This window comes from Nyctereutes procyonoides, unplaced genomic scaffold (genome assembly GCF_905146905.1).
Source record: "Nyctereutes procyonoides isolate TBG_1078 unplaced genomic scaffold, NYPRO_anot_genome, whole genome shotgun sequence".
Lineage (NCBI taxonomy): Eukaryota > Metazoa > Chordata > Mammalia > Carnivora > Canidae > Nyctereutes > Nyctereutes procyonoides.
In genome coordinates, this window is record NW_026575157.1 from 2,103,893 (window position 1) to 2,116,952 (window position 13,060).

General features: G+C 33.9%; 1 long non-coding RNA gene across 4 annotated transcripts in view; it reads left to right on the plus strand.

The window, feature by feature from the left end:
- Positions 1 to 3,310: 3,310 nt before the first annotated feature.
- LOC129502312 (uncharacterized) overlaps positions 3,311 to 13,060 on the plus strand; it is a 208,898-nt gene continuing 199,148 nt past the window's right edge. For 2 of the 4 annotated variants that reach the window (XR_008662932.1, XR_008662933.1), the window contains exon 1: positions 3,311 to 5,760. This is a non-coding gene — a long non-coding RNA (uncharacterized LOC129502312). The remainder of the gene's footprint in view (positions 5,761 to 13,060) is intronic. The other 2 variants (XR_008662934.1, XR_008662935.1) reach the window with 2 other exon arrangements.

The window sequence follows — 13,060 nt, forward strand, 5'->3', positions numbered from 1 at the left end:
AGAAGTGGGTTTTTTTAAAATCTATTTTTAAGAATTGTATGTTGTATTATGTTTTATTTTAAATATTTTCTAATGATCTTCATGAAAAATACTTACATGGTCATTTAAGATAGTTTTCCTTATAATAATTTGAGTTTTCCACGATCTCCTTCAATTTACATTTCACATCTATTTAAAATTGTTTCTCGGTGTTTTATGGGTATTCTCATTAGGAAGCAGGTGTTCAAAGTACTGTGTTATTAGTAGTACTGTAGCTTGCTTAGAGTGAAAGCCATTGTAGTGTAGTTTGCAATTTACTCTGTAGTAATAATGGGCTTTTGTGGACAATGATTAAGTCTTGGATTTTATTTTTAAATGTTAGCATTTCAAAAGATACATGGTCTTTCTGGTCTCAACTAGCATGGGAAATAATAAGGGAAATGCTTAACAGTCATCATTTCACACAGGCAGTGACATATCCAGGCACCTGTAGGCAATGACATCATGAAGCTATAGGGAGACAAAAAAATATGACATTTTTCATGATAATGTCTTTCACAGTAACTCTTTTATTTATTTTAAGTACTTGAATATGTAATAATTATCAACATTTTCATAACATCCTATCGTATCCATAAAACCACTGGACATTACTATCTCAGCATTCTGAAATGCTCAATGAATGCAGTCCCATTCTCTTTGGAATTGGCTGTTGGCCTCTCAGTTTGTTTATTAGACCATCCAAAACATGACATCTGGGGCTGTGGGTTTTTTTTAAAATATTTTATTATTTATTCATTTATTTATTTACTCATGACACACACACACACACACACACACAGAGAGAGACACAGGCAGAGGGAGAAGCAGGTTCCATGCAGGGAGCCCAATGTGGGACTCGATCCTGGGTCTCCCGGATCTCACCTGGGCCGAAGGCAGGCAGTCAACCGCTGAGCTGCCCAGGAACCCCCTGGGGCTGTGTTTTTTTATCCAGCACAATACCTAGCCCAGTGCCCCACCCAAAGTAGGCACTAAATTGAATTTTTTGAGAGGATGAGTGAATCAGAAGATGAATGAATGGTCACATCCATACATCAGCTAATGGGAATTGTCTGTGAGTAAAACAGTATTTCATTACAGTGGTAATTCCAATCACCTTTATCTTACCTCACCCTACTTCTTCTGGGCAAGTGTGTTAGTTTCCAGTTGGCTTCTTCTTTCTCCCTCTACTAACCTTGCATGGAGATCTCATGGACTCTTATTTAGAGGTTGATACTAAACCAAGAGCAACTGTCTTATCATATTCATATCATACTCCCAGGCTTTGCCCAACCTCTGTGGAAGTATTATGTAAGTGTACATCAAGAAGTGGGAATCTTGGTGACCATCTCGAAATTCTGCCTCCCACAATGGCAGAAATATTCCTAGACTAATCCATTTCTCATTGTTATCTTGCTGTTTCCAAGTGGAGTGTCCATCCCTTAATTATCTGGGCAAATAGGGTTTCCCTTGGGAGATATTCTGATGAACGCTTGACTTGTTTTGTCTTTGATTACGTTCAGTATCACTACATTTACTTTAGCCAGACTTTCTTGCAAGTCATCCACATTTCTCTTTCTTCTTCATTTAGGGTCTCTTCCCTTCATAGAAGTTATTTGCACTTCCCCCTTACAAACTTTTGACTTTTTGTGTTTCCAATTCTTGATAGGAAATTTTTAGGTACTATCAGGGCTTGTTTATAATTGCTCCTGCATCAAAACTGTTTCAAAATCAAAGGTTTACACACCATTTTTTATTGCCCTAAAGGAAAAGCTAGGAACCTATTTATTCCATAGTCTTTGTAAAGACTGTGCATATTAATCGTGCACATACTATTTTACTATGTACCAGACAATGACTTAAACACAGGATTTCTATTCAAAATATGAAATAGGAAGTATCACAGAAGAGTGGCAATTGTGTGATATTGTCCTTTTTAACATCACGGATGGCTTTTATATAAAACTTCAGCATACACATAATTTCTTCTCTTTTCTGGAAGATGGGAATAATGTACACTTCCTTCATCTCTTGGACAAAATCAAACACTTGAGTATAGATACAAATTGCTTTCCAACAATAAGAGAATTTTTCACTCCTTTTTACTTAGACATTGTATGAGTTTCCTCAGGTTGCCATAACAAATGCCACAAACTGGATGGCTTTTTATTTTTTTCACAATCCTAGCAGCTAAAAGTTAAGATCAAGGACCTGCAGGTTTGGTTTCTTCTGAAACCCTCTCCTTGCTTGCAGATAGACTTCTTCCAGTGTCTTCACGTGGTCTTCCCTCTGTGTGGATCTGAGTCCTAATCTCTCTTGGAAGGGCACTCACTAGTTATATGGGATGAAGGCCCACCCTAATAACCTCATTTAATGAAATTGTCTCTTCAATGCTCCTAACTCCAAATACAGTCAAAATCTGAGGTCCTGGGAGTAAGGACTTCAACATATGAAAAGCTGGAAGGAGAAGAAAGTTCAGCCCACAACACTCATGATAGGAACTAGCTGCTTTGTGCCCCGGCAACTAAGGAGAAGTTCAAAATGCAAAACACAGTGTAAAAGAAGTAATTACTGAGATGAACAGATGCTATTATGGGACCCCATTTTATACCTGTGCCTCAGTGTTGTTTCTGGAGGAACTTTCCAGAGCAGTAAGCACCCAGTATATGCTTGGTAGATTGATATCATATCGACCATTCAGAGAAACATGTTGAGTATTTTCTGGAATTGAATGAAAAGGGCAAAAAGAAGCCATTTCCCAGCATTTTATTGGATTCCATAAGAATTTTGAGCATCAGACTATACTCTGCTATGTAGGAGCCAGTTCCAGCAGGAATCTTTTGGGTTCCTACATGTATTATTGTCAGACGAAGGATAGCAACCCACCTGTTATACAATGTTATCTTGACATGCATTTTTAATGAATTGGGTCCCTCAGTTTATGTGCACTCATAAAACCTAATAGTTCAACCTCTCTATAACCATATTCACCACTTCCCATCTGAGGAATAACATTTTATTATAAAATTACAATTTTTGTAATTTAGATCTCTAGTTTCTAAGATAAGAAAACAGACATATCATTTGGGGGCAGGAATAGAAACAAAGTAAATTCTGCTTAAAACAGAAGAAACAACTTTTTGAAAACATTCCTGGACATACTTTCACAGTTCTTGAGAAATATTTATTTTTTGCTCATCTTCTGACTATGGATAATGAACCGAATCATTTAAGTTAAAAATAAGTCTTACTGGCTATTTGCCCTAAATGAAGAGACATCTTTCTACCCCAATGCAATAGCAAAAACTAAAATCTCTTAACTGAAAAGATGTCTTCTCTCACACTATTGTCCATAATTAGGAATTTGGTCACAAGTAAGAGAAACTTGGTGACAGCCATGTTATCATACTCCTCCTAACTTCTCTCTCTTCCATATGTCAAATGACTTACTGATTTATTTTCTCCACAGGTACAATATTTGGCTCCTAGCTAGTGTGCAACAGATCTTTGTTATCAGATCTTCTCCCTGCTACTTCAGATAACTTTGACGATTACTTAAATTCTACTTCCCGGACTAACTTCTCTTTCCTTTCCACTGTAGGCTACCAGTGAGCACATTTTAGAGCACATTTACCCTTTGATTAATAGCTAAATAAGCTTAGAAATTTAGGAAAGGTAAATTGGGCCACTTGGTACTTTTTCATATAAGGAAAACAAACTACTTGTGTGCCTCAGTGTTGCTTCTGGAGGAACTTTCCAGAGCATTGAGCAGTTAGTACAAACTCCTAGCATGATGTGAGTCTTTCCAGTCCTGTGATGTCAACTTTCTATCTTGCCAGGGTTAAAGAAGTTTGGATTAGGGTAAATAGGTACCATTTTCTTACAGATGCATAGTATCTTCTTATTGTTACACTCAAGAGTTATGTTAGTGTTAATTTGAACAGTCAGAAGAGTTTAGGTTAGAATTTCAAAGAAATGTATGAATCCTTCAAATCTCAATTTTCCTCTATGGTATAAAATATCACTCTTCTTTTAAAAAGATCCTAAAATCATCCCAAATTACCAGATCCAAATGCTGAACAACCAGTCCGTGTTTACCACGAGGAATAGGGTTAAAATTTGCTCTCCAATGACAAATCCCAACCCGGAACAGATTTCAGCCAGGCAGCTAGCAGAGCTCGCCGGGTGAACTGCACAGGCCATGGTGGGTGCACAGCTCAGAGCCGGAAAGCAAACAGCTGCTGTAGCCTGATTTGAGTTAAAATAGTGTGAGTGTTTAGTCTGGCGCACGGCTTCAGGGGAGATTGGCAGCTGGGTCAAACAAAGTCCTTCCATTGGCTCTCTTCCCAGGCAGCTTCTGCTAGTATTTAGGTACTAGTGCAGTGTAGGGCCCTTTTCTCAGGCAAAAGCTAACATCTGACCGCACCCTCTTTGCTTTTCCAAAAAAAAAAAAAAGAAAAAAAGAAAAAAGAAAGAAAAAAAGAAAAGAAAAAGAAAAAAAAAGAAAAAAGAAAGAAAAGAGAAAGAAAGGAAGGAAGAAAAAGAAAAGAAAAAAGAGAAAAAGAAAAAACCTTCTTTTTCCTTCTTTCATTAAGATAAATTCTCCAATAGACAACCTCTCCCACTAATTGTGTATTAGCAATGTATTTTATCTTGAGAGCTGACGCACTGGGCTCTCAACGTGGTGTGGAAAGCAGCCTGTTACAGTGCTGGATTCATAAAAGGGCCTTTATGGTTTGTGAAAGAATATCTGTGTGCTTAGGCAGGAAACTTTTTGATCTGCAGAAAAGCCAGAAGACATCTAGGTAAGGCTACATATCAAATCTACTTTTGGGGGGAAAAGTTGGGCAGTGAGAATGATTTCTCACCATCGTCGCGACTTTGGAGTGTGCATGTTCACTTTTGTAGAAGTTTAAAAGGTACTGACTGTTGTTTGCTTATTTTTTGTTTGTTTGTTTAAATCTGAAGGGAATACTGTGGTCTGCATTTTTACGATTTTGTTTTCTGCTATTGAACTGATTATAGTGGATATAGAGTTTTACTATATAGCAAAATCTTTGTAAACTGCCACAGAAAGAAAGTGTATTTAGAAGGGAAATTGACAAGTTTTAAAGAGTAATTGTACAATCATTTGAGGACAGAGGAACGCTGCATTAGACTAACAAGGGTTTAATTACCAAAAAAAGTTTAATGTTGCTTTGGAAGGAATATTAAGTAAGTTGTCTTTGTCTCGTACTTTTTAATTTTAGTCGCTGATTTAGCCTGTTGGGTCACATTTTTTGTTAGCGCTGAAGGCTGCCATGAATCCCTAATGAGGCCCCTTTGCACATGATTTTGGCACTTGGCCAAAATCAACTTCCCAGCGGCAAGCTTTCTGTAAAGAACCTGGAGCAATTTTTTTTTTTTTTTGATTAGAAATCATGTCTGAAAGCTGCCACAACCAGTTGTGTAGGCATGTCAAAATGACTTTATACAGTAAATATGAAACAAGCACGTAAAAAAATTTCCTGATATTGTTGCTCTTTATCATTATGAATTCCTGCTTGTGGCCACCTCAAATAGGTTAGAACAAGAACAATCTCTTGAAAAGCAATCTGAAAGAAAATTTACTGATTTTTTTTTTGTTTTTCTCAGCAGACCAGAGTAGGGGTGGCCATCTCATTGAGATGTATACAGTACGAAAGGGTTATTCAAAACACTTGAGGATAAATAACAGATGAATTCTTAAAACTGTTAATCTCTGTAAGTAATACTCAGTGAACAGTAAGTAATGAAGTTTTCTAGAAGTTTCGTTGTACGCACAATTAAGCTTCACAATTTTTAAATAGGAATTTTGTATATTTTAAATGTTATGGCATTTGGGATTCTAAAAAATGTTAACATTTATTATATAATTTTAAAAATTTATTAACATCTTGGTGGTATTTCTAGCAAATGTTTTAAAGAAATGTTTGGTATTTATAGATGACTGAATAACTTTTATAATTGTTTTCAATTGCTTTTTTGCAATTAAACATGATTTTTCATGAAAGAAATTCTGAAGCTGAAAGGCACCTTACACTCAATTTTTGGAACTTTTGATTTTTTACTATACTTTACTATAACTGAATTTGTCTTGTAAGCTGATATGTTATTTTATATACCCCAGTATTTTAAGAGTTAAATTCTCAAGTTGCGATGAAATACTACAGTTATCAGATATTAACCTTGGATTTTATATAGCCGTTTTCAGCAATACCTTTAGACATTAAAAGTAGATACACTGCAGAGTATTTAAAAGTAGAAAAGTCGGAAGGATTTCGGTTGCTTTGTTTCTCTTTAAGAAATCCTATTATCATTGTCCTAAATATTATTTTGCTTCATAGGTTAGTCTAAAGTAATTTAGAGTGGAACTTTATTTTTTACTTTAAAATAATCATATTTCTCTTTAAAAGATTAATAAGAACTAGATTTACTTCCCCTGCAATGAAATATGATTCAGACCTGTCTTATTAGATATGTTTTTCCTATGTTTATCACTATGGTTATCTTCCCCTTATTATTACACAATGTAAAATGTTGCTAATTTGGGTCATAGAAAAAAGTGAATATTACTTTAAGTAAATTTTAGCACTAGAAAATGTATCTTGATTTCCTGCAGATCAATTTATGTTTATGTACAATTTATGTTTATATACAAAATGTTTTGAATTGTTGTGGGCTGAATTATGATGCTGTGTATACTTTACTACTAGTTGCTTTTAGGCAAGGAGTGTTTGAAATTATATCAGTCAACATTAAAATATATAGATGTTATAAATGGGGAAAAGGTAATACATATCTGCTATTTATAGAAATTTACCTGAATAAGTTCTATACTTCTATGTGAGTTCACAGTGGAAGTCTCTTTTAATGCAAACTTCTGTAATTTTTAAAAAGGAATTAAGACATAACATTTCAAAATTTGGGTAAAAACAAAAACGTTATCATCAAACAGGTGCAAGAATAGTTAGATCGCTTGTCTTATTCAGCATAATTCTGGCTTAAAAATTATTTTTAATTATATTTTTATTGTAATCTTAGCTCTCATACACATAACATTATTTTGTTTTCATTTTTTATTATTTTAAAATCACATTTGCTTATTTGAAATTGGCAGAATATTTCTCTAAAATATACTAAAAATTTTTCTACTGAAAAACTTAGGTTCTATTTTTTTTGGTTACTTAGAAGTGATAGTAAAGTAAATGCCTTAAAATATAGAACTTTTAGAGGACATAGATATGCTAGTTTGTGAGTACAGAAAAAAAAAACTTAATTGTACACAATTACTGAAAAATATTTTTGAACTGAGGTAGAAAAAGTAAGTATTGAGAAGAATTTGTCATACTCTATGAAAAAGGCTAAGGAATTTACTTTCTTTTGCTATAGCTATGAATTGTAATTGAGCATTTCAATGGTATGGGCTTTTTGGCAAAAATATTAGTTAATTTTACTTGGAAGCATAAATGCAAAATACTGATTACATTTTCTTTGGTGAACTGACATTTTAAAAACAATTTTCAGAATCCAATTACTTTAAAAAACAAAAATAGTTTAATATTTTTGCTAAATCTATTTATGAAGAACAGCTTGAATGATTTATTTGTCATGTTTTTCCATCCTTTTGGGAATATTAAAACCTACTTCACTTTACAAGTAGAAACTTCTTCACTCTTCAGAAAAAGTAAAATTCATTTGTATTTGTCAATTTAGATTTGAGGCCTTTACCATTTTAAGTGTGACAGAGTTTTTGTTTGTTTCAATTATGCAACAGGCACATAAAGTGCTTTCTGTCCCCTAATTAAAAGACATATTATATAATTAAGTGTTAATTTTAATTTTGTGTTGAAAAGAAAGCTTTAAAACTGCAGTATTCTATCCACAATTTTTAAAATGTGAGAAGTGTTTGCAAGAGGGCATTCTTGATGACTGTTTCATCATTTAAATGAAATGCTTTGTTCTACATGGTCTAAATTCCAGCGATGAGATAAATGTATTGCTATACTAGATAGAACGTCATTATTGAATTTTGGCACAACTTCAGTAACCTCTGCCATAAGAGATTAGTATATGTGAGATGATCTAGAATTTGCAATAACAAAGTAAATAAGTGAAGCACGTGAGACACTAACCTTTGTTGTTTTAGAGAAAGTACGTGCAAAATAAAAGGAGGTACTTTTCACGTAAACGGCCGATAGGAATATTTTGTCATTTCCTTAAAGCCATACATCTTGAACATTAAAAAAATAATTACAATTTGTAATGCATTTGTAAGACGTTCTCCATAGAATTAAGTGCAGTATTTTAACTATCATATTTCCAAATGATGAACATAAATTAGGTAACCAGGTAATTTTTAAATGTTGTGCTTTGATTTAAATGTAGTTAATATTGAATGAAAGAATAATTTTCTCCAGGTTGAAGTCCTTTTCATTTAAAAGAATGGTTGATTTACACTTGTTGCACTTTTTAAACTTAATATTGGTTTAATTTTTAAATTATCACAAAGTAAACATTGCTATTTGATATAGTTTTTAAACATGGTAAGGCTTATTTTACAAGCAACTTGACCTATTGTATGTTTGAACAATGATGATTTAAGTCTACCTGTATATTCTACTCTCAAAATCAAGATCAGCAAAGGGATCTCCTTTTTGAGGCTCAAAATTTCTCTCTAAAAAAAATTTTATCTTGTTTATGCGTTCAGGTATTTTTTCGTCTTGAGTATCTGCCTATCTCCTGAGGCATCTGTCTTGTGACCATTAGGCTAGAGAGTGTAGTAGGAAGGTCTAAGTTTATTCTTACTCCATATTGCTCTAAATAAGCAAAAGGTTTGAATTTCTTATTGAAATCTAGTCTGTTTGACTCAATATAGACAACCACATCAAATTCGATGATTAGGATAGATTAAAGCACTGAATATTCGCAAGTTAGTGGTCATTTACATGTTTGGGTGGTGATTCTAAAGATTTGATTATTACTGGCTTTACATAATTACTAATTTATAGAACATCTGGAATCTCATCATTTGCTTCAAAAACTATTAATATTACTAATTTTATAATTGCCTCCTCTTTGCTATTATTGAAATGTTGCATAATAGTTTTCTTTAAAAATACCATGAGACTAAGTGGTGTCTTACTTTCTATTTCTCCCATTAACAGAAGAGGTCAACATGTGGGGGGGGGGTGCGGGGGGATGGGGGGAATGCTTGAAATATTTCAAAAAAAATTTCCCTTCTGTGATTATCAACTATTTTACTATTTGTGGAGATTTTGAAAGGAGTGATTGTATGTTTGAATGTTTATCGAAATGTGAGGAATACACGGGCTTTCTGTGGACTTCGGTTACAAAACTAAAGTAGAAAATAAGATTGAGATTAATGACATGGTGTATTTTTATAGCCACTAATCACAACTCTCTATTCACACATAAACAGCAAGCTAGAAAGATACTCAATGGGCTCTAAGAGCAACCTTCATTGACTCTTCACTCAGGAACAGCTGAGAAAGTGGCAGAAAAGGGATGGTTGTGGCCCTGTCTCTATGATCTATGGCCCATGCAGTCATTCCCCATTTTTAAACCCCCTCCTCCTACTTCCCAGCTACAGGTCACTATTCTCAGAAATTTTTAGACACAAGGGTTGCTGCAGAACACACTCATTCTTATTTCTCAGTGGAAGGTGTGTGGTTGGGGTTTCTTTGGCAGAGGCAGTGTTCTGTGTATGGTGACTTAAAAAAAAAAAAAAAAACAGTTTGAGTAGGTCAGCTCAATCAGATGACCAAATCAGCATAATAACCAAGCTAAGTAAGCCTTAGGAAGCATAATTAGTTTTTCATTCTTCCCTAAACCTGGGCACTTTCCTGAAGAATGCAGGCAGTTGCATGTGAAAGGTTGAGTTGCTAAAAACTCTGTGATCAATATTCGATTTGTGAGTTGTTATAAATTATTTTGTGTTCAAAGTAATATATATCAATATGTATTATGTGTCTAAATTATTTAAATGATAGAAACTATTGTCCTGAATTTAAACTTGTGGGATAAGCTTTAATTCTATTTGAGAAGTACTCTGCAAATTACTTTTTTAAAGCATTTCTTTAAAAACAATTTTACTACATTTTTCGCGAGGCATGATGATTTAGACGTACTTTCTGCCAGTGGAGCAATTTTTGAAAATTATATGTATGCTGCCATCACTTGTTCTGGTGGATTCTAACCTGATCACATGTTCTTTTCTCTCCATTCCTAGAATCCACCATCCATAGATATTCTCTAGAGAGATTTTTTTTTTGTCAATAGTTAGTTTTAAATACAGTTAGATAGGACATTCAAAAAGATTGATGCACAGAGAATTCATACTCAAGTGTGATTTAGCTATTTCTAAAAGATCTTCAATTGTCAGGAAATGAATCAACAACAATGTAGAAACAGAATGATTTGTAATTTTGGCAGATGGAACACAGCAATAATCAGTTCAGAATATTTATGGAATGATAACATTTTTCTATTGACATATTTTTGTGCCAACAAATTTAATTTGGAAACTGCTATTTGTTATTAGAAGGCAGTAGTTGACTTTGCTAATCAGTAGTTCAAAATGTCTAATATTAAGACAAAAGGCTGATTTATTGAATGAATAGGTTTTAGATAACATTTAAGTTATCAAGCTACCTCGCATCTGGAATTTGTTTTAATTTCCAATATCTAAATCATTAAGAAGGAATGTAATAGTATTTGCACATGTTTTGCTCTCAGAACTAGACATGTCTACCTATGAAATTTATTCTCTCCTCTTAAGGTGATCAAAAGCTTACCGTCTCCACCCTCCATCTTAAAGTCTTCTCAAGATCAAACTTGGAATAGCTAAATCACATATAAGTCTGGATTAATAGGGAGATGAGATTGTGTAGTCCAAAATGAAATTATACATAAGGCATAGGTATTTACCAGCACTGGTATGGTCAGATATACAAATTGCATTGTAGGCTAAGCTTCTCCTTTCTCACTTGAGAAAAGTGCAATTAAAAGTAATTTACAGATGTGCAAATGCACAGCTGCTTTCTTCTAACTAAATTTCACAGAAATGAGCTAAATTATAATGGGTTTAAATGTCACACATTTTAATGGTTTTTAAATTGGATTGGAAGCATCATTACTAGGTTTACTAGATGAAGGAAATTAATACTTATGGCTACCTGGGATAATTTCTATTTAGGTGGCAGAACCATTGAAGTATTGGAAGTTATAACCAGACCAAAACTTATAGCAGTTTTGTGAAAACTGATTATTCACTGTGTGGACCCACTATATGCAATCCATGCCTTGATGCTATTTGTATTATATAACCCCTGAGGCTGGCAAAATGATTCAGCTATAGCTGGAAAAAGTGTGTATGAGTGTATACATATTCATGAAATGGTGTGTGTGTGTGTGTGTGTGTGTAAGAAATTAAGAAATCTTTATATTTTCTTTGCTTAGTGATAAGGAAAATATTAAGAATAAGATACAGGTACATTGGTAACATAGAGAACACTGGTACATTGTTTTTGTGTATTGGATTATAAGCAATGACTATCAACTTACATGTCTGAGAAATCAGTTTTTTTTTTTTAATCCATGCATTTTACTTGGAGCTACTTACCTACTCAATAGTGATAAACTACTGTCATTAATATTATTCCATTGGGTAGAGACATGTTCTTGAACAATTTTCTTGGTCTTGAAATAGACTTCTTTTCTTTGGAGATAGAAATAGCCAAGTTTGTCTAAAACTCTTCTGGGAAGGCATGTTGATGGTTAAAAGAAGAAGAGGAAGTAGAAGGTGAGGGATTGCACTGGACCAGGAATGAAAGAGTTTTTACCCTGTGTAAACTCAGAGATTTATTATAATCAACCCATTACCATTTCAACAATAGTTTGCTTTCCTAAGAGTATTACTAAAAGAATTTCAAAAATTTGACCTTGCAGGTAATTAAAAAACTGACTCATTTGTTACTAGTATGCTGATGGAACCCTTTATCCTGTCTATGACATTTTTTCAAGTGACTCAAGCCCTGCCGTTGAAAATGCTGTATATACCCAGTCATTGATGCAATGATTCAGATCCTGTGCAGTTCCTCACATATCTCATCTCACTTAATCCTTTAAACAACCATCAAAGGTGGGGATAATTATCCCTACTCAAAGGATGGGAGACTCAGAGTGCTTAAGTAATTTTCCTAGTTTCAGAGCTAGTAGGTGTTGATGTCAAGATTTGAACCTGTGTTGGTGGTGCTTCTGCATTCTACATCATGCTGTTATCCACTGTACTACATATTTAATGATCTTGACTTTCAGAGTATCCAGAACATTAACTTTAGCCTTTTGACTTAAATGTTCTTTTTCTTAACAACAACAACAAAAAAATTAAAATCAACCATTGATGGAGAGTAGCAGGAGACACAGATTTTTTATACTGTAAGTATTTCTAATATTTGAAGTACGTTTAATATTGTTCTATGTTAAGCAATAGCCAGTGACCACTGAAACGCTTTTAGTCATCAGCAGCTTTTCTCTAGAAAAAGAAAAGATAATATATATGGGCAAAACTGCATTTCTACTCCAGCTATTTTGCGTATCAGTGGCTTAAAGTATTAAGACCTGTGGAATAACACAATAAGGGGAAATATCTCAGGAAATTTCACTAGCTTGCTTTGTTAATGTATATGTTATTAAAACTAAATACAGAGAGGCACAGTGATTTTTTTCCCTCTGGCCACTGATAACCATCCACTGCTCCCAAGCAGTGCAATATTTTGGCGTCCCACAAAAGCGACTCAGAATCCTTCCTAAAGTGCTTCATTGCTCTGAAGTAGGTGTTTCTCACTAAACTGCAACCATGTCTCTTTAAAATTGACAATTTGTCTATATCACAGGCTGTGCAGAAAGAAACTTGAAAACAGACCAATCATTGGTAACTGTTTTAAGCAGTGGATTTTTAACCTCTGTTGATAGAACTAAAACTTAAAAGAAATGGGGATAC